Source organism: Grammomys surdaster, unplaced genomic scaffold (assembly GCF_004785775.1).
Source record: "Grammomys surdaster isolate TR1022 unplaced genomic scaffold, NIH_TR_1.0 311, whole genome shotgun sequence".
NCBI classification, from domain to species: Eukaryota; Metazoa; Chordata; class Mammalia; order Rodentia; family Muridae; genus Grammomys; species Grammomys surdaster.
In genome coordinates this window covers 2,415,537-2,438,895 of record NW_021604730.1, presented here as the reverse complement: position 1 = coordinate 2,438,895, position 23,359 = coordinate 2,415,537, and the positions used below count along the sequence as shown (strand labels likewise).

Here is a 23,359-nt window from a genome sequence, read left to right as displayed (position 1 = left end):
CTCTCTCTCCTCTATCTCCTCTCTCCTCTCTCCCCTTCCCCCTCTCTCATTATTTCCTTCAATGCATGGAGGGATTACTGTAGTCTGGAAGGCATTCTGCACCTGACCTCCTTCTCCCCACACTCCAGTCATCACAAAGCAAATATCAGGCTGGAGCTGATCAGTCCCTGGCTCCAATTCCTCACGTATGTCCTTGCCAAAAAAACATTATGCTTTTGTGTCCCAAACAGAAAATGAACTATACTTACATTAAGTGACTAACTCTTTATAACCTGCAAGGGTTTGGAGTATTTGAGGGTCTGCATTGAGAAACATCTTTCCTGTGTACTTTAAAGGAATCCATACAATGTTGCATAAACTGTACCAAACCAAGCTTTTCCTAATGCGAGGCATTTTTGTAGTTTACTGCAGTCTTCCACTTCTGCTCGTTTTGTGTAGAATAAAAGGCATGCATTTATCCAGACATTTTCATTTTGCTGTTCTACATATCTGCTGTCTCCAGGCACTTCTTATTAGGTGTATTTATCATCATATGTAGTCACAAACAAAAACCAAATAAGACAGTAGAGATGGGTAAACTCAGGACCCATGTCTGCTTTCAAAACAGAACACACCCTTCCTCCATATAGGAAGGTTGGTTTTGAGAGCACCACAACCTTTCTTTGCTGCTGGGCTTTGTTCCTGCTGTGTGTCACTGTGTATGAATTTGAATACATCTGTGAACTTGTAATAAATGGATGGAAACTCATTTGAAGACATTGTCAGGATACAGAGAGAATGACTATCCACACATGAGATAATATGTACATGAAAAAAAATATAATACACACACACATACAAATTATCACAGAAAACGCTTCTGGTATTACTATGTAAATCTTAATTAATCTGGTGTAATTGTCACATTCAGTGCTTTGAACTTCACTGATCTCTTTACTGGGTAATGATCAGATGGTTGCAGACATTCAGGGCAGGAAGGTTTGCAGGTGTAGTTCATGGTAATGCAAACCCTTTGCTCCAGAAGCTGAACCCCAACAGAGAAACCTCTTGGATCATGTCAGGGCTGATATCATACACTAAAGCTTGATGCATCTGAGCTCTCAGAATTCATCTTAAAATATTTGATTTTCACTTAAAGACAAACGATCTAGAAAAATGACATTTTGTACTACACTACACTTCATAATATTTTGTAAGCATGCCAGAATTTTGTATAGTTCATGATCTAGTCATTTCTTAACTGTCAGCCCTCATATTTTCTCACATTAGGCAACATCACAGAAAATACATTTTCTTGCTTATTTATTATTTAATTATTCATGTAGCTGCGTTAGGAAGAGAACCCCATGTATCTTACATGATGGGCAAGTACTCTACCACTGGGCTTTATACCCTCCCTAGGAAACAAATCTTTCTAAGTTACCTGGATGATAGGTAAGAATATTACCAAATAAAAACACAACTGTCAGGGGAGAAAAAGAAAGAAAAAGTCTTCTCTTCCTGAAGCCTGTCTGTTCCTAATGTCTCAGTGAGAAACAAATGGATATTTGAAGATATTCTTATCTCTTAAGATTGAGGAATAATGTTTCGATGGAAGTCTTCAGATGAGAGGATCACAAACTCTTTTAGTGGATGTTTGCTAGCTCTTTTTTTATTTTACCCAAAGTAACAAATAAAAACTATAAAATTTTACAAAACATTACCACTATTATTGACACTGTTGAGTTTATGTTCAATATGTATTTATCAGTATTTTAATAACTTACTTATAAATGTATGCTTCATGCTTATGAACAGAAACCAAATCTGTGTTATCCTTATGTGTTCTCTACACAATAAGCAGCAGAGTTTTAATTGTAAAGATTCAGGTAAACCAAGTTCACAGAGAAGAGTCTGACACTCAAAGACAAGGAGGACATTAGGAGGACAGCCTCTTCTTCACCTCAATCCAAGGAGGCATTGCTAATCAACTTCCAAATTGTATGCTTCTTGGCCAATTGTCAATATTTATCACAAGGTAGCCAGACCCTTCCTTTTTGAATGCCTATCTGCTTAGACTACTTTGAATGTGGCTGGGAGTGGAATACCACGTAAAACATAAACAATATGTAACTGGAGAGTTGGGGTGGGAACTATCCTAATGGAGGTTCTGTGGCCATTACCACTTCATAGTAGTCTGTAGTGAAATGTCCTAAGGGGTATGATGCCAACTACTCACTTATTAGAGGGAAAGGAAGAGTCCTGATAATATATTTAGCTTAAGCAAGGCAGTTGAGTATCTTAAGGCAGCCTATTCAGCTTTTCCACTGGGAGAGTTTCTAGCATTTGGTTTGTGAGATTTTGTTCTCAGGAGTGTCCAACCCTCGACATTGCAGTTTGATGTCATCTAAAAATGTGCTGGCCTCACACATAGCAGTACTGAAAGCCTGCAAGCCTAAATCTTCCTCTTGAAATATAGAAGTGTTCCCAATCTAGGTTTCTAGCAGGGTCTCCATCCACAGCCCCTGGAAAGCTGTATGTGAATCCAGAGAAGCAACCAAGAGCTTGGTGCTTAGTTCTCATATCAGCAGAAGTAGAAATCAGACCTGTAGTATTATTTCCAGACTCTAGATATACTCAAAAAAAATGAGGACAGTGGGATCTGTGGTAATGCGTGTCCAGGAACGAAGACTTGATGCCCAACACTGGGTCCTCAATAGTTAAGGGCAAGAAGAGGGTCCATGGAGGAAATATTCAATACCAGACATGACTCTCTAATCACAGACTCCTCATCCACAAACTACCAGTGACTTGTTCTTGCTCCATCTGGAGGTGCTCTCTGGCAACAAAAAGCTACCTAAGCATGACAGGATGCATGCCCCATTTTGGATGTTTGAGAACTATAATCACCTTTGAGAGTAATATTCTTATTTGACTCTTGTATTCACATCCCACCATTTAGTTACATCTTGTTATCAAAGTAATATTTTCTAATTCACAGCAAATATATGCAATTAGCACCTGTTTGATACTTACATGATTGTTTAATGCAATGTTTGAAGTAGAAAAGTTATATTCTGAAAAATGAAATTCTTTTAAGGCTTAAAAGTTAACTAAAGTCATTTATACTATAATAATTCCTTATTATTTCCCTAGTACATACTATATTTTAAGGGTTTAAAGAATAAAGCCAAACAATAAAAAAGGTTTTATGAATCCTTTGAAATATTAATTAAAACAGTGAACTTTCATGAAGGATGCTGACTCGGGTTTGTTCAGGAGAACAGACTTCACTGAAAGCCTCACTTTCTATTAAATCTTATTTTTAAATGTCCTACAAGAAAGATATTCAATATTAACAAAAGCAAGATTGTTGACTACAAAAAAGCTTTTTGTACTAATTAAGTGTAACTATTTTGAATATGCTGAGTACATTAAGACACTTGGATGTAACTTTACAGTCAGATAAATTATAAGTTTCAGCTAAAAGGCTGTTTTAAAACAATAAAGTTAGAGATTTTTTTTTCTCCAGACTGCTCTAGAATATTGTCAGAATCACAGGGACAAATAGACACAAATCTTCACCTCTGTCTAATTCCTAGAAATAGATGGGAGCTGTGATACCAATATATCTCAGATGAGTAATATCTCAGCTATTAATTTAAAATATCTCCATTGAATCATTCCTTTTGAGAATTTTCATCTAAAGGGTTTATCTTTAAGTCAGATTCCTTGCTTAGGACACATTCTGGCAGCATCTGGCCTACTTCTACAGCTTAAGAAGTGTTCATTAAAATGAAATACATTAACATATAAGCCTCAGTCAGGGAGGAAAAAATTGCCTTAAATAACTACCAAGGAAGTAGGTGTAAATGAAAACAGTTATAAGCTGAAAATTAATTCAAGCATTAATACTTTGGTACTAGACAGATTCCAGGCTAGGTGATTAATTATTCATTCAGACATGCTTGAAATAGCCTTATTATTTAAAGACAGAACAACATAGAGATGAGACTGGTCATTCGAAGGGTAATAAGTAAGAATTATAAGTTAGCATGCTCTGGTTTACAAGGTAACATAAGTTAATAAATATATGCTATGGAAAAGAATGTTTCTTATAATCTTATTTCTGGAAAGTATATATTAAGTAAAAATTTTAATAATAGGTGAAAAAAGAAGAGAAAAATCACACTGTAAGTACATGTAGTTTAAGCTGGCCAACACGATTCTCATCTGGAAAACATATATACGACGTAAATAAAGTTCATGTTATACAAACCAAAGCATGGAATGGCCGGTGCATATCCCAAATTCAGGTCACATGCAAAGAACTGCCTCTTTCTGCAATGTGATTCTTGCTGTGTGGAGATATTTGGGGGCTTCGATGCTAAATTCCCCTGAGAATTTGCTGTAAAGCAAAATGCATTTTTGCTTACGTACACATCAAAGAGGGAAAGAGAGCTGACAGTTGCTGAAGCAATGAAAACATATTCCATTCAGGCAAGATGGTAAAGACCTCAGTATGGAACTGGGTGACTGCTGGGCACAGCAAGATGTATGGATGTTTAAACAGGGCATCATAGGAATGGGTGGGAATTATCAGGGAAGCAACCGGCCCCGGGCGTTTGGTTAAGGTGACCACACAGAATGCATGGTGAAAATAAGCAAGGATGATCAGGTAACACCAGAGTGGGAGAAATTCAGCCAGATACGGAAAGTCATTGGACAGGGTAGCTTCTCTTCAGCACTGGCTAAGAGTCTTGCTATCAGTGCATTTGCAACAGTGCCAAGGTGGAGGGCTGAAGGCATCAGCAGCCAGCCTATAAAGGCTCAGCCAAAGGTTTTTTGGAGTGGGTGCTGAATTCTAAAGTAGGAAGAACAAAAACAACTGATAAAGTTTGTACACTCACATTTTCTGCTTTTCTATACGTGTGTGGAAATGAGTCCTTCCCGGCTCTAAATCCTTTTATTAACAAAGTGTGTTTTTAAAAGTGACCTTGGAAAAAACATCCAAAGTTGCTTACCTGAGCTACCTGGTGAGGTGAGCTTTAGATCCAGACTCAGTGAGACACTGTTCTGAAAAAGGAGGAGAATGGTGACACAGGAAGACACCCAACGTTTTGTAGACACTGCACCCTGCTGTATACTTTACAAGGTCAGCATCCAGTCAGTAAAGTTCACTAAACAATTGACAAGTTTGAAACACTTTTTTGGGAGGTGAAGCTTCCTGTAGTAGACAAGTGGACCCTGTCCTATTCAGTGAGGACTAGGAAATCAGTATATAAGGACTCTGGGAGAACACATTATTCAGACACAGTGGGGACTCTGTCCACCACATCCCAGCTGTCAGAATTACTGTGCATCATGGATTCTGTTCACTGTACACACTTTGCTCATGAAAACATGCAGAAGAGGGATTATTTAAAGGCAAGATGAGGAAGCAGGAGAGTGGACACCAAAAGGATGTGAACCAAGCATAACATGTTTGTTTGAAAATGTCATTGAAAACCATGATTAAAAAAACCAACTAAAACAATTAAAAATAACAAAGCAGTCATAGGATGGGGAAGGCAATGGATTTGGAATCTTTTTTAAATATTTAGTTTATTAATATGTATGTGTATGTGGTGTGTGTACTGTGTGCTGCATGTTTGTGTGTTGGGTATGAGTTGTGTGTGTGTGTGCTGTGTACATGTGTACATGTGTAACGTTTGTATGGGGGTCTGTGTGGTGTGGTGTGTATGTGTATGCTCTATGTATGAGTGTGTTGACTGTGTGGTGTGTGTGTGGTGTGTGCATATGTACATGTATGATAAGTATATGGGATGTCTGTATGTAGTGTGTGGTGTGTGTATGTGTGATGTGTGCATGTATACATGTGTGATGTGTGTGTATGGGGGTCTGTGTGTGTGGTGTGTGTGTGTATGGTGTGGTATGTTTATGTGTGTATTGTATTATGTGTGTGTGATGTGGTGTGATCTGGTGTGTGTATTGAGTGCTGTATGTATGTGTGTGTATTGTATGTGTGTTGTGATAGATATATATATGTGTGTATGTGTGTATACACACATATATATGTGTGTGTGTGTGTCTATGTGTGTGTGCTGTATGTGTGTGTGTCTGTGGTGTGTGTATATGTGTCTGTATATATGTATGTGTTGTGTGTATGTGTGTGCTGTGTGTATGTGTATGTTGTGTATATATAGTGTGGTATATGTATGTATGTATGTATGTATATTTATGTGTGTTGTGTTATGTGTGTTGTATGTGTATGCATGTACACATACAAGTTTGTAAACATATGTGCAGATTCCCATCAAGCCCCAGAAGAAGGCATTATAGACTGGGAAGCTGAAGTGACCTGATGTGGGTACTGGGAACTGAACTCAGGTCCTCTGCCAGATTCTCCAAATTCTGCCAGATTGTTTTAAGTCAATACAGTCCTAGCACCTACCAGATAAATGGGGCTTTTAGTTACTCTTCTTTCTTTGACCAAATACCCAACAGTAGCAGCTTAAGAAAAGTGGGGTTTATTTTGATTCATGGTTTAAAGGAATAAAGTCCATTTTGGCTGGGAAAGCCTGGAGATTGGAGCTCTGTCCATTTGTGGTCACATCTGGACAGATCAGGAACCCCTAAGTGACCAACTTCTGCCAGCACAAATCTCCTCCTAATGTTCCACAGCACCCCAAAGAAGAGCCCCAGCTGGGACCAAGTATTCAAACCCATGAGGCTGTGGGGCAACTTGCCCATCCAAATGATGACAATAGCCTTGAAAATTCATTTGGAGAAGATTTTTAGGCAAGATTCAGTGACAGTTTTCTGGCAAAAAATGCTTTAAACAGTTGTGGCACATGGAATTTCTATACAGAAGCATGAAAGAGCCATGGCATGGTCCCTGTCACTCTCCCACACAAAACAAGAACTTGGTATCTCTCACAGGAGATGGTAGAAACACTGCATACCTGGCTTCTCAAAGGTGCCTCTATGTGTGCCAACATTTATGTCTGGCAATATCTAAATAAGTAAATGTGTGCTTTGTTACATCCTGAAATTTAGTATTCTTTTTGTCTAATTTATGATAATATATATCTGAAGTAGATACAGTATTTGAAGTGTTTAAGCTCAAGGCATGGGATATATTAAGCACCCAGCAATGCTAGCCCTGACTTCAGTCATAGTGGATTTAACTTGTCTTATGTCCAGAGAATGGAGGTTAAAATTCTTCTGGTCAGTGTCCACACTCTCCAGCTCTGGGGGTGCAGATGCAATCTCCTTAGATCCACAGACTCATCTGAAATGACTAGCTACTTCTTTTATTTAAATCACTGTACGTTGACAATATTTGCTGTACCAAGGGGGCTCATGTTATTCAGCTCAACAAAGTCGCAAATAATATATATTTGAAAACAAGGGGTAGCTGATGTAAGCACCAGATGGCTCCAACATAAAATCAAGGGAGCTGCTTTTAGCTCTACCCCAGGGCTCTTAAAGCCGCCTTCTCAGGGCGCCTTTATGTGTTGTGGTTTATTTCTGAAGTGACAATAAAATTGGGAAGAGCAGAATGAAGGGAGCACCCAGCCTGGGCATGTTTAACAATCTGTTCTGCATACGAGGGAAGCATTGCCATCACTAGAATCAACAACATCTTGACACATGATTCAAACGTCAAAAATATCCCAGAACACAAGATGCCTTTGCAACAGCGACAGAAAGCTGAAGTCAAATCCAGACTGGGCCCGATCCCTGAAAAACTGTCATCTTCTCTGAAAGTTGAAACCTGTGCAGGGCACAATGTGGGGCTTGGAAACTGAACCCCTAAGACCTCCATGATGCAATTCTCTACACATTGTGGCTATTAGACAGTGAGCAATGTCAGGGAAGTGTCAGGCACAGAGCCACAGGAATGCTGCTGCTCAGGGAAGCCACTGCTGTGGAAGAGCCAATAGTGTCTGAAGATGTAGCCCCAACTCCAGAAGAGAAATGTTAAATGCATGTGTGATGGGTTTATTGTAGTTTTGTATATGCATCTGTACATGTACATATGTGCATATGTTTATGTATGCATGTGTACATGTCTATGTGTGCATGTGTTTATGCAGATTCATGAACACATGTGTACATATGCATGTGGAAGCCAGTGATCAACGTCAGGTACCTTCCTCTATCACTCTCCACCTTATTTCTTGAGACAGGGTCTCTCCTGAACCTGAAGGTCACCAATATGGCAAGATTACTCTCATCAAGCCCTAGGGATTCTTAAATTCCCACCTTTCTTATTCTAGGCTTGTATAAATACACTGCCATACCCAACTGTTTGTGTGGTTATGGGTAGTTGAACTCAGGTCCTTGGGTTTACACAGCAAGCACCATTGGCTGAGCCATATCACCAGCCACTATTCATAATATTTTGCTGCATGCTAAATTATCCCAAGCCCAGTAGCTTCAAATGACAGTCATCTACCTTAGGTCAGAATGGGGCCCATGCTGGAAGAAGGTTGCAATGAAAGCCAAGGCTGTAGCAAGGCTGGCAAGATGGTGTCTGTGTGTCTGTCCACTGTCTCCCCTTTGTCTGAGCTGGATTAGTTTTCTCCTCTGTGTGTGTGTGTGTGTGTGTGTGTGTGTGTGTGTGTGTGTGTGTGTATGTATACATGTAATATATGCATGCATGTACACATGTGCAAAGGTGTGGTGCGCTTGTCTGCCTATGCATGTGGAGGTCAAAGGTCAGCATTGGGTGTTTTTCATTCTTGCTCTTCACATTGTTTTTTGAGTCAAGAACTCTCACTAAACCCAGAACCCCATCAACTGGATAGTTTGGCTGGCCAGTAGACTCCAGGCAATCTGTCTCCATCCACCCAGTGCAGGGATGATATATGAGCACCACTATACCCAGCTTTATACTTGGGTGCTAGGAATCTGACCCAGGTCCTCATTCACGTGTGGCCAGCACTTTACCTCTCAGCCCCATGACAAGGTTTTGTAAAGTGTGCAGCCATCCTCAGTTCTATCTGGATCATATAGAGAAATATTCCATTTATTAATCTCTTCTGCTTGTTTTTTTTAAATCATTGACATATCTAAGCATCTTTCCCTATGTATTTCATTTCTGTGTTTGACTTTTCTTCCTTCTAGTCCTCATTAATCAATGGTAAAACCACAGAGTCTGGGCTTTAGGAGCCATTACCCAGACAGGAAAGATAATAAAACAGACTGGGAGTGGCAGAAAGAAACAAGCCCCTTTCCTATTCAGTGATTTGCTGCACTGTTTACATTCACTCTCCTTTGCAATCTTACCCCAAACAAATACTTCCAAGTCTATTAGCCACACCCTTTGGCCAATGAAAAAGTCAGATCGACAGCATCAGGCAATGCAATATCAATGAAGTTAACACTGAGGTAAAGTTGGTCGAGACCAGGGAGCTTGTCATTAAAGCGGTCTCTACTTTAGCTATTGAGTACAGCAAAAACATCAAAGTGTTCAAGAAGAAAAAGGTAAAAGCTCTGAGTCATGTCTCTCCATCCATTATCAATATCAGCCTTAGAAAACACTCAGAAGAGTTGTGCCAAGAATAAAAGCATCTGCAGCCAGAGAGGCTCACTAGGCCCTTCTAGATTATTTGGCTATAGAATTTGTGGCATGTCTGACTAGCATCCAGAAATGATACAGGAGGAATCAGCCACTAAGGCCTCTCTTCTTTAAGAAACTTGCAGGTGATTTGTGTCTTTCCACTGGCTACAATTGTTCAAGTTACACAGATGTTTTTGTACTTTGCTCTTCCAAACTCTGCTCTGCCCCAGAGTCTCCTGAGAGCCCCAGGCATAATCACTGAGCACACAGTCTCCAGAGGCAGGTGTTAGAATAGGACCTCTGCCCACACCATTCTTCTCTGATTCAAGGCCTATTTCTCTGCACTCCCTTTCTAAGGATGGTGTGACCATAGTATCCACGTTTCTTCATCTGGTTGCTTTCACTATAGCTGAGTATGTGAGGCTGAGTCATCTCTAGAGAAAGAGTCATTCCTCTAGAACTCTGCAAGTCCAGAAACAAAGGAGCCATGTTTGCTGAAGACATCTCAGTGGAGACTCCATGGGGTCACAGGTGGAGCAGGACATAGCTTGGGGAAACGTCTAGGCAGGCCAGGGTGCACTACTGCTTTACAAAGGGTCTCCTGCAATAGCTCACACAGTCATCGGGCAGCCAGCCTATGGACAGCCCCTTACTCACCAATCGCCCCAAAGGCTCTGCCTCCCAAATGCCACAGATATTCCATAATTCTATAATTCAGAATGTTGCATCATAATATACACATCACTGTGTCACCTTTTTAAAATTAAAATGTCCTTCTTGGCTGTTGTTAAAAGTGTATGTTTTAGGTTGTCACATGTAGTTTTTCTTTACTGTTGCCTATCTGCTGTTATTTACCTAGTAGCTCAGCATTTACATAGCACTTGACCTATGGTAGAGGGATTCTGTTGTCTTTTAAATCTACAAATCCATAAATTACAGGTGAATTAAGCAACTGTACTTGTTACTGTCAGACTTTTATTTTGACCTTTGAGAAATAAGCAAGCATTTGTGGGAAATATTTTTTGCCATAAACATTCAGGAATTTTTTAGATTAAAAAAGGGGCAGGTCCATCTAACACTCTGCTTAAACATAGATTAAATGTGTTTAATCCATGGATTAAATAATTTGGGATTAGTAAGATTTGGAGGCTAAAGATCCAATGTATCTTTTTTTTTTTAAGTATTTGCCTTTGGTTGTTCATGTCTTGAGCACTCATAAGTCTTAGAGTCCTCTTCACAGATACAATTAATAGCAGAAGTCATGAACTAAAAACATTTCCAGGATGCAATACCATATACTCAGCCTTGGAAGAGCATAGCAAACAAAACCAGGCTCAGATGCATGGTCAGAATACAAACTGAAAAGTGTGTCCATGGAGAAGAGGCAGAAATACCATCCTTATCCACCAAGAAGCAAGTGCTTGCTGCACTGGTCTCTACATGCAGCCTGGGCTTTCTCTCCATGGTCTGGGTTTTCTGTGAAGACACAAAGACCTGAGTATGATCAATAACACTCACGTTAAAAAATGGAAGATGGTGGCTTATATCACAGCACAGGGGGTGAGTGTTATAGACATACGTGGAACCCTGAAGCCTGCTAACCAGGCAAGGTAAGAAATCCTGTCTCCAAAACACTCATCATTGACCTCCCTATTTCACATATATGTATATATACAACATCACATACATTAATGCCCATCATTGATCCGCACATGTCACACACACATATATATACATCCACCCACACATTAATACCCATCATTGACCTGCACATGTCATATATATATATATGTATATATGACACACATGTATATATACACCCATACACACATTTATACCCATCATTGACCTGCATATGTCACACACATGTACATATACAACCATACACACATTAAAACCCATCATTGACCTGTACATCTCACACACATGTATATATACACCACACGCATTAACAGACATTATTGACCTGCACATGTCAAACACATGTATATGTACATCTATCATTGATCTACACATGTAATATATATATGAATATATATATATATATATATATATATCCATCATTGACCTCCACATGTCACACATATACACACACACACACGGCTGTTTCCTCATAAGTTTGCTTTAATAGAATTTTATCTTGTCCTGGACAAAATTACATTTAGTAAAGAAAAGAATAATTTTGTTCCCCAAGAATCTTCATTTTTCTACATAACTGCCTAAAATGTCTGATTTGGTGATGAATTTTTAAAAAAATGAGATACCTAGCACAATAAATGGATATATAGCATGCACACGTGTATCACATACACACACACACACACACACACAAACTCTGGAGTATACCAATTTTTGTATCTTTCCTCTGTGACCTAGGTCCAGTTTTCCTGCTATGGTGCAAGAACAGGCTGAATGTGTAAGCATCTCCAGATGCTATTTTGACTGTATAACTATAAATAACCAAGGAATAAAGATAAAGCTCAGAACTAGTAATAAATAGGCACTTTACGAATACTCATAGGTTTTTATACATATTGGAGATTATTTTTAATTATGTACTGTTTATTCCCAAGTCTTTTTCATACTGTAACCAAGACATTTCTCTTCTATTGTTGCTTCTATTCTCATGTTCTCAGGACTCAGAGAACACTCAGAGCAGTCATGCTGATCAGAGGAGGTCCTGCATTTGGGTTGCAGGAGTCTAGCAGAGGCCCACTGAGTTGAATTAATTGAATCCTGAATGGTGGGGAAAACCTAAGAAGAGAAACTGTTATTCTAAGCAGCCATACTGTGCCTGCTTTACTTAGTAACTGGTTAAATGCCCAGGACCACTCATGGAGTGTGTAGCAGAGATGAGTGCTGTGTGTTAGCATTTTGTTTTTATGGTCAATTTAATCTTTCTAGGCCCTTTTTGTTTTTTTAAGGTACTTAGTTTGAAAGAATAAAATCCTCGGATTCTGACTTTGAAAATTCCAGCCCTTTCTTTTGTTATTCTTTCTCAACAGGTCCATCCCATAATGTTTGTGCATTTATATGTACTCACCCAAGCCTAGGTGATAATTCAAGTTTCTGATCAACCTGACACAATGCAAAGAGTATTATGAAAAAAAAAAAGAGTTTAACTGGGCTAGGTTAAAGAAACCAAAAGAATAAAAATCTTATGGGATCTATTAAAAATAGAATATTTCCATGCTTTAAAAACATCTGTAAGATATAACTTGGGGACAAACAATATGTACTTGTATTACAAATTAAGAAATTATTGTTTGTTGTGTTAGATGCCAATGTTTACAGTTGGTTGCAAAGCAGGTCTTTAGTTTTCAGACAAATGTCTAGATTTGCTTCATTATAAAATATGACATCTGTAATTTTGTTTGAAGTGATTCTAGATAAAAAAAAATGTAGACAGAGATATAAATACCAAGATAACATTTGATGAATGAAAATATGATAATTATTTTCAAACATATGTGGTTAGTACATGTGTCCACCAGATTTCTATGACAACAAGAAATACTGGAGACAATCATCTTACAAAGAGGCTATTTTGGCTTACAATTTTGGAAGTCCATGGTGGGTTGGTCTTGTTTGGGGGTATGTGGTAAGGTATTACCTTATGGTGGTGAAAGACAAGACAGCTTATGGCCAATGTGATGACTAATTTTACCATCTTGATGGGATGTAGACTCACCTTGGAAATAACTCTCTGGACATGTCTGTAATGAATTATCTAGATTAGTTGATTAATGTGGGGAAACCCACCCTGCATGTGGTATCATTCCATAATGTTCCAGGCTTAATAAAAAGGAACCACTGTGCTGAGCACAAACATTCCACTGGTCTCTACTTTTTAGCTGTGAATGCAACATCCACCTTTAGTTCATTCCGTCATGGGCCATATCCCATAATGCTATGAATCAAAATAAACCTCTTCCCAAGTCCTATGGATCAAAATAAACCCACCATCACAGATTCTTGGTCAGTGTGAGACTAGACACTGAACTCTCTGATTGAGGACCAGATACAAAGAAAAATAGGTTCAGAGCAGGAAAATTTGGCTCCATCATGGACAGAATCTGTGAGCCAAGAGGGGAAGGGCAGATTCCAGAAGGAACCATGGGAACAGGACAGGCTGGCAGGTTTGTGTCACTCCAAACCTCCTGGGGCTCCTTTTGAAGCAATGGGGCCATGGCACAGCATGCAGGAAGCCAGGCCTGCCAAGGACAGCTGTTCTCTTGGCTTAGTTAAGGAAAAACAACCAAGTTCCCAGGAAAAGCAATAGGGTGACTAAGGCGGGGGCTACATGACCACAGAGACTTTAGAACTCTGTTCCTCTTCAACTGCACATTTGAGGAGAGCGGTCATCTCAGCACTATGCTAAAGAAGTCAGTGCCTAAGACACTTTCTCTGATCCTCCGTAAGGGGAAGAAACGCACCAAGTAAAAACAGCAAAAGAGCAACATGACTGTGGTCAGTAAGAACTGTGAGGAATAGCTCCAGGCCACCCACCAGTGGTGAGGGAAACTGACCTCCTAAATCATGATGTCTGTCTTTAAACAATACGCTTGTCCTTGTAGAGAGACAGCAGAAAGCAGCCATCCTGGCTCAGTGTTTTTCAAGCCTACTGAAAAGACGAGCTACGGCTATTCTGTGCTGGTCAGAGCTCTGGAGGGAATGGGATGCTGAGAGGCAGGAGTTCACATGCTGAATGAACAGTGAGTTGCCAGGCTAAGTGAATCTTGTGAGTGACGCCCATTACAAGCCGAAGGTATTTTGGAGGCGTCTCTGATTCCACTATTTCTTCTGAGGAATGGTAATGGTGAGGCTCAGGCAGATGAAACACCACCTCCTGGTTCCCAATCCAATGGAAATAGAGAGTAAAAAGACACATATACAGGGTACCACTAAACAACATTACCCTATGAAAAGTCAGCTAAATCCAAGTCCCCCAGGTAAACACAAGGGCCAGTGAGCTCACGGCCCTTTTCCTTGGAACCACTTAATTCTTCGAAGAATAGTGGCTGAAGGTTCGGGATGTTGTAAAGAGCATGGGGCAGCATGTTCTCTTTCTCTTAGAGTGCATGCACCTCTCTACCAGTATGGAAGATGAGCTGAGCGTGTTCTGGTGTACCTGGAACCATATCTGTGTATGTTATATGGCATGGAAATCACTCTTTCTGTGATTATTTTCTTCCTCACAAAATGTAAACTTCACAAAGTCAGGAACCTTTAGCGTTCTTCACAATCTCATTTTCAGGAACTAAAATACTCCTGGGACAACAGTCATACCTGATAACTACTTACTAGATGAATGGGAACACTTGTGTGCCAACATGAACTCCTCTGTGGGCTCATGTGAAGAGTCTTTGAAAAGTAAAGACCTTAGTAAATCTTTCTTAATGTGCAAATTCTAACAGTGACATCTAACCAAGATAATTGCTGCTCTGACCATACCATAATTTTTCCATTCTCCTTCAGCTAATTATAAAATGATTTGTTACAACAGAGAAAAGGCAGATAATGCGGGGGAGGCATAAAGATTGAACATAAACATGTCCTAATTGCAAAGCTTCTGTACAGACACAAAGGAAACACATATGATCTTAGATAAGCTGGACCCCAGAGAACCAAGCTTTGTCAAACTCAGTGTATCTGCGTTTTCCTTGGTCTGGATCCTTTCAGAAGAAGTCGTTAATTCTGAGACCTTTAATCATTCCAGAAACAATTTACTGGAGCAAAATACCAGTTATGATTGATTCTTACCCAAAGTACATATTTCAGAGAAGCAAGATTTTCTTATGCACACAAAATTAAACTCCTGGGAAAGTGGATAAATTGGAGGAAGTGTTTAGAATGCCACGAGATCTTAGATTTTATAAAAAGTCCAACCTGCCCCTAGAGGTGTTAGAAATGTGGCTGCTGCATCATATGTGTATCAGTGGGTGGCAGAGGAGAGAGAAGCTATGTCTATGCTCAATATTCTAACCTATAAACATCTGAATGATCAGTAACTTAACAATCCCCGAAAAAAGTGAGTCTAAGACCACTACCAGTCTGATACCAGGAGGCCCAGACAGGGAGATATCCTAAGATGACCGCTAGTCTAGCACCATGAAGGCCTGGGTTGGGGGAAGGCAATCATGCTTGAGATGACCCCTGCCCAGGGCCATAATGCACAAACCAGGCACAGCACTCCTGAGATGACTGGAAACATTCAGAGACCCCAGGAGCCACTACGAGGAACTAGTAAGTAGTGGAGAAATGGAAGAGGAAGAGAACCAGAAGGATGTGGCACAATGAAGAGAGGCAGAACTGACTTGAGGGTAGTGAGAAATGACCTGATGTGAGTAGTCAGTGATGCCACCTAGGATCATAGTGGGGTTCTGGCCCATGCTGCCACCAAGAGCCATGTCTGAGTCCATGGCCCTGCAGCAGCAGGGGTCTGTTACCACCAAAGGCTGGGCAGACATTCCTGGTAGGACCTGCCATCCAGAGAAATATTGATGTCTGAGGAATATGCAGAACTGGTCCTATCTTTCACCTGGGCATCTTGGGAGAGCTGACCCTAGAGTTGTGGAAGCAGGAGAGCTGACCTCACCTGCAGCCAGCTGCAGTATTTGATAAGAGTGTCCCCTATCCTACCCTGAACATTGTGGGAGTCATGGGTGACGTGGCCTCAAGGATGCTAGCATTGATAAGCTGACCCTAGCACTTGCCCCTTGTGGTGGCATAGAGATACCCTCCTCCCTTGTCATCCCTCACCCACCTGTGGCAAGTGGGATACCTGGGGGTCATGAAAGCAGGAGAGATGGCCCTGTCCTTCAGCAGCTGCAGTACTGGGGAGAAGAGAGCCTGCAACTTACCTAGTCAGCACAACAAAGCTGACCCAAGTGAGCCAGCCCTGAGGGCATGAGTATGAGCGAGCCAGCCCTGCCTCTTATCTACTGTATGGTGGCATTGACAAAGGAGAGATCCTTGCCCTGCTCTTTTGCCTTCACATCCATAGTGAGCAGGAGAGCTGTCTTTGCCCCCTCACTTGCTGCAGCATGCAAGAGGGTAGGCCCTGCAGGTCACCTTGAGTACCACAGTAGAGCTGACTCTGATGGTAGGGGTTCAGGTGAGCTATCCCCAGGGGCATGAATGTGGGAGAGCTTGTCCTGCAACTTGTGAGTCCTGTGGCAACATGGGTGAGAGAGAGATGCCCTTCTCCACCGTGGCTCCCTGCCACGTATGACAGGTGAGAGAGCACTGGCCCTGGATGTGGGAGTTGCAGGTGAGCCAGACCTGAGGCCCTGCCTCTTGTCTGCTAGATGGTGTTAGGGAGAGACATCCTCTTCCCCTCACTCACCATCTGTGACAGATAGGCAAGGTGGCCCCAGGACTATGAGAGTGGGAGAACTGGCCATGTCCCTCACTGGCTGCAACACTCAGGAGAGTGGGCCTTGTTCTTCAGTTGGGCAGCAGGGTAGAGCTAGCCCTGGTTGTGGGGGTTGCAGATGAGACAGCCCCCTAGGGTGTGAGAAAATGAGAGCCAGTGGACTGACCATCTCAGATACCTCTCAGGCCCAGATCCAGGGCTTTGAATTGACCCACCCCAACATCTATGCCATCTATGAACTGCTGGAGGGCATGAAGGGGCCAGGCCTACAGATCCAAAACTACAGGATCTTCATGACACAGGGCAACAACAAGATATGCAAGAGGAGTCTTAGTGAAGATCCAGTATTAATAGAGTAACAGAAGCCAGAGGCCCCATACCAGCCCAAGGAGTCATTGCAATGAAGTGTGCAAGCAAAGAAGTGTGGACAAAAGGGATTTCTGTGAGATACACTGTGACATATGAGATCTTTTTTTCTCTGTTGTGGGGAGGTTAGAGGTACAAGTCGAGAGGGTAAAGGTGAAGGTAGAGGGTAGGTACAAGTGGAGGGAAAGATGAGTGGAATTGGGTTACATTTTGAGAAAAAGATGTCAAAGAAGTTTCTCTATGTGCATGTGAGTATGCATTTATATGTGGGTGTGTGCATGCATGTGTGCATAACAGCACATGTATGCAAAGGGACTTGTATGTATAAATGTCCAGGCATGTGTGTTTATGTGCATGTGGCAGCCAGGGATTAACCTCAGAACTGTCCACCTTGATTGTTTTCCTCTGTGTGTGTGTGTGTGTGTGTGTATGTCTATGTGTTTTTGTTTCTGTGTGTGTGTGTGTGTGTATGTCTGTCTGTATGTATGTGTTTGAGAGAGAGAGACAGAGAGACAGAGACAGAGACAGAGAGAGACAGAGACAGATAGAGACAGAGAATTATAATTTAATTACATTTCTCCCTTCCCTTTCCTCCCTCCAAATCCTCCCATATATCCCTGGAGGCTCTTCTTCATATTCATGGTGTCTTTCCCTTTCACTAACTGTTATCTCATGCATATAAGAATAAACCGTTCCTAACTATAACCAATTCAGTCTGTAGAATTTTACATGTATGTACAAGACTGATATTTTCATACTGGACTACCAATTACTGTTCTCTTCCCAGGGGAAGACCACCTCTCCCACTCCCAGCCTTTCTCAGTTGCCTAGTTTGTTGTGTAAGGCTTGAGGCCATAGGCTTCCTCTGCCCACTTTGCCGTATCCATTGTTGTTGCCTTTGTTTATCTCATGTTTAGGAGGACATGTTGGTGCTACCTTATGTATACAGTTTCTGATGTTAGTAAGAAACAAATCTCACAGCAAACTCCCTGATCCTCTGGCTTTTACAATCTTTCAAGACTGTCTTCCACAATGTTCCCTGAGCCTTAGGTGTGGGAATGTTTTGTGGACTGGGATTCACAACTCTGAATTTTTACTGTTAGTGGTTTTCTGTAATGATCAGCATCTGTTGCAAAGAGAAGTTTCCTTGTTGAGGGATGAAGACTAAACTTATCTGTGGGTATAAGGCAGATGTTTATAGATTGTTGTTAGGGATTATTCTGGTTTAGTAAATTAGTGGTTGTAGATACCCCTTGAATAACCATGACTTTATTAGCACTAGTAGATGACTAGGTATTGAGTACTAGATATAGTTTTCCCATTGTCAAGTGAACCTTAAGTCCAAGTCCAACTAGAGATCAGTTGGTTACCACCAAGGTATGAGTACCAATATTGAATCATTAAGGTTATTGTGCTGGGCTTGACGTGGTTCACAGGCATCATGGATGAGTAAGACTGGAGTTGCCTCAATTCTTTGAAAGCTTACATGGAGCTTTCTAGTTCTATGAAAGCTAGTTCTGAGGCAAAGGGCAATCAGGTTAGATCCAGCCCAGAGGGATTTCTGTTTCTGAAGTGCACAATGTCTTTAGCAATAGCGCCTTACCTTCTGCCTCTGAGGATATCCAGAGGTGGCATCAATTAGACAGTGTGCTTTGAGAGCCCTGGGTAACAACTCATAAGAAGTCTTCATGTGTCTGCTGTTGGGATTTTGCTAGGTGGTTTGGGCTGTATCATCCCAGATGAAAAAGACTCCATTAAATTCTAAGTGTGTATTTTTATACATGGACTTATGTATATTATAGGGTTGGGGTTGTTGTTGTTTTATTTTGTTCTTGTTAATTGTTGACACTATCAACTTGTGGCTTTTTCGGATGTCCTTATGTTATTTTATCCATCATTCTTCCACATTTACTTCTCCATCTTCCCTAATGAGTGCTGCTTCTCACACTCCCCATGACAGACCACTTGTATCCTAGCATTCCCCTTTACCCTCCATCTGTTTTCTTCTCTATCAACCTTGACTATTGACACAAGTCTCTCTCTGGCCTGGAACTCACTGATAGGGTGGCTCAGTGGCCCGGGCGCTGGGTTTGCAAGCATGCATCACCGTACTAATTTTGTATGTATATTTGGGGTTCAAACTCAAGATCTAATGCTTAAAACACAAACATTGTGCAGATTGAACTGATATCCAGAATCCTTAAAAGCAGGTTCTTTTCCACTGTGAGTACTGAAAATCTCCCTTTTCCTAGTGGCTATACCTAAAGAGGATACAATCTGTCAAAACCAACCATATATTGTTTAAGTAAATAATATTTCCTAATGTTTACTTCTTCTGAACCATTTAACAATGTGCATTTTGGCAATTAACATCAGCTTTGATTCAAATGTGTCTAGAGGCTGTACGTGATAGAAGATAAAGTCTGTGCTAGGAGAGAGGCTGCACACTTGGTCTTTGGAGTGACTACTGTCCAAGTACCTTGTATTCAGCAACTGATGTGTCCTCATGGGCTGAGTGTCTGTACCTTTCTGTGGATGGAACAGCTCTTGGGGTACAGTAGTGTGTGTGTGTGTGTGTGTGTGTGTGTGTGTGTGTGTGTGTCTTGCGTGCTTACTTGCTTAGCATACTTGGCCAAGTCACGTGTGCTTTGAGCCCTGTTTTGTCACCTACAGATAGAAGAAAAATACATACTATCTGCTTACTTTTTACCACACTGGTGACACTGGGTAGATTAAAAACCTCTGAACTTCAGTTTATCCAGTTGCAAAACAGGAAAAATAACATGTTACCTTATAAGGTAATTGTAAAAACAAGATAATCTTTCTAAAGATCTGAGCACAGTCCCTGGTACACGATAAACATTTTATAGATAGTTGATGTGACGGATTACATGTGTATTGTGTACCAAAGATTATAATCATTAATGTCTCCTACCTGGTGACAGCCCAGAATGGAAAATTTGGAAGATTGTGAGTAGGGAGAAGTCAGAATAGATGTGGCTGACATGATATCAAGAAGAGTTTTTAATTCTACTGAAATTCAATTTGCTCTGTAACAGCACACAGCAAGGTACAGTGGGAAGAACACTCTGAGGCTGTCTTCCCACACATGGAGTAGAACATCAAGTAACTGACAGATCAGTCACAACCAAGTGGGAATGGTTCAGCACCTAGACCACAGTCAGAATTCTGTGTGCCAGATCAGGGCTCCTGTGTGAGCCAATGACTGTCAACGAGCTCCATCTGCAGCCTTTGTTCATTAGTACACTCCACCAAGACTACTGCTTATTAGATGTCAGGGGCAGAACACAGGGGAAGGATGCAGTGCCCAGTACAGCTTGAACTCTGCAGGGAAGAGTAACAAGGCCCCTGCTGCATTTGCAGGGCCTCAGCTGTGCTCCATAGCTGGAAGGCTTATCTGCAGAAGGTTTTTTTTGCTGGCTTCTGCAGTTATTGTCAAATAAGTTTCAAGGAAAAGAAATTCTCTCCAGATTTCCTCTAGATTAGAAGGAATTATATCCCTTTGCAACCCAATTTTTTGTGTTGATTTCAGAGTCAATATCCCTTTTAAATCTCTGGGGATCTTCCTCCTCCGTGTGTATGTGTGTGTGTGTGTGTGTGTGTGTATGTAGCTCTAATGAAACTCTGGTACGGGAGTGCAGCTGTGAACAAGATGGTGACACAAAGCCTTTGTTACTTTGCAGAATACTCAGAATAGCAATAGAACCACTAATCAGAGTGCTCATCATCTCTCATTAATAGAAGTTGTTTTCTTGAGAAAGAGAAAATTTAAGGTTGAATTTGTGTAGTAGCCATTTGTAACAACATAAAGTGGTAACAGTGCTGCAATGATTTTAAAAGCTATTTATTATTTTTTCAATTTAAAAGATATGCTAAGGTCCTGGAGAGATGGCTCAACCAGCATGAGGAATGAGGGAGTTCATATTCCTAGAATCTTCATAAAATCCAGATTGATTCAATAACTGCCTGTAACCTCATCACTCTGGAGACAAAGACAAGTATCCACAAAGCAAGCTGGCTTGCTAGGAGCTGAAATGACAAGCTGCAAGTCCAATGAAAGAGCCTGCTTCAGTCTATAAGGTAGAGAGAAGCCAAGGAAGACACTTGAAATCAACCCCAAAGTTTCCCACACATACACATGAATGCAGTCATGCATACACAGGCACATATATTATACACACATGCATGCATGAACATGCACACATGCACACAAACAGGCACATGGACATACATGCACATACACATATGCATGAACACACATGCACACACACATTCACACATGCATACGCACATGCACACACATATATACACACATGCATACGCATGCATGTACACATGCATCCACATGCATTCACATGTACAAGTGCACACAGACACAAGGACACATGCACACATGCACAGACACACACATGTATACACACATACACACATGGACAGACACACACATGAACACACACACACAAAATAAACAAATAAACTCCCATTTATAAAAGCATAGCTATTTGTAGTCAGTGTGCTAAACGGCTTATGTCTGTTCTTATTTACTCTCCCCATGAGACTTCACCTATGACTCATAAATGCACAAACTTTCAGTAGAGGCTACTACATTCTGGATCCAGGACTTGGCCAAAGTTCAATTTTCCTTAAATGCTCATCCTTAATCACCTTGTGTTGGAAATAAAGCCACTCAGGGATGTACGTAGGCTAACTATGAGGACCTCATACTTACATATCAGAGCCCTGCAACCCAGAGCTTTCATGATGCCCCATCACCCTCAGGTTTCCAGAGAAATGGAAACTAAGTTTTCTGGCTGCCTGAAAACGTCCATGTGTACTGAGAAGAGGCTCCTACCATTGGGCATCAGCTATGCTTATGAATGTGGACCACTCACGAGTCCCTTCCTTAAGGCAAAGCTGTGGTTCCACCCTCTGCTTCTCTGTCAAGCCTTCTGATGCTTTATAGGCCTATATGGAATGGGAAACCACAGGGCTCACATTGGGTCCCTATGTTTTGTCTTCTGTGTCAGCTTAGAGCCTGCCTTTTGTGCCCCTATCCATGCTATCCTTGGTCCTGGCAGAGCTGCATGCTCTTCATCCTACTGCCTCAGCACCACGGTGAACAGCAATCAGATCTTTCAGTGAAACCATGGCAACCAAAAGGATTAATTTCTGCCTTGTCTCTGTAGCTCAGTCTTGTTATCTCTCCACAGTCCAAAAGATAACACACACACACACACACACACACACACACAATGCCATTGCATCACAACATAAAATAACATCCTAGGATCCAAATATGACCTAAAACATGTAGCCATGAAGGGGCTTGGCATCACAGATACCGGGCCATGTATGTAGTGAACAATAATTAGCATAGCCTACAGAAAGATTCACTGCCACTGGCTCATTGTTTCTTGGTGCTTTCTTAAATAAGATGTCTTCTTGTCCTGAACAAAATTACATTTAATAAAGAAAAATATTCCGTTTCTTTACACTGTCTTGTTTTCTGCATATCTGTCTAAAATGCCTCTCCGGGTGAACTTCTCTTTACCTTGTTTTATATACAATCAAAACTGCCCCTCTGCCACAGCCTTTCCCACAGTACCACAGTGGCTTCAGTGATACATGGTGCCCTTATCCCTCCCAGGTGCACTCTGATACTGCAGGTAATGAGTGAGAAGCAGACTCTTGGGGCCTCTGTGGCTCATCAAGAGAGTGCACTCCACACCTTGAGAAAGATATTTCTCTGCTCACAAGTTGATGACTAAGGTGCAAAACAGTGGCTCCCATCTGATCCCTATAAAAACAGAGGCATTCTTGAAAGCTAAGCACTCTCTGTAAAACCACCATTAGCTGCGTGGAGTTTTCTACGTGCAACGGCCTTGCTGAGCTGTGTGCTTCTGTTTTGATAACACCCACTGCACTAGCTGAACATTCTTTCGCTGACACTGAGCCCTATACTAAAGCCAGAAACTGTACCTGCCGTTGTCTCAGAAAAGAGAGAGAGAGAGAGAGAGAGAGAGAGAGAGAGAGAGAGAGAGAGA

At 41.2% G+C, this 23,359-nt stretch overlaps 1 protein-coding gene and 1 non-coding gene across 2 annotated transcripts in view; both read left to right on the top strand.

Annotated features, from left to right (window-relative positions):
* Positions 1-23,359, top strand: part of Negr1 (neuronal growth regulator 1) — a 710,239-nt gene that overhangs the window by 593,047 nt on the left and 93,833 nt on the right. The gene's annotated exons all lie outside the window — the stretch shown is intronic.
* LOC114629556 lies at positions 15,439-15,570 on the top strand. The gene has a single exon (XR_003712692.1). It is a non-coding gene; the product is annotated as a small nucleolar RNA SNORA17 (small nucleolar RNA).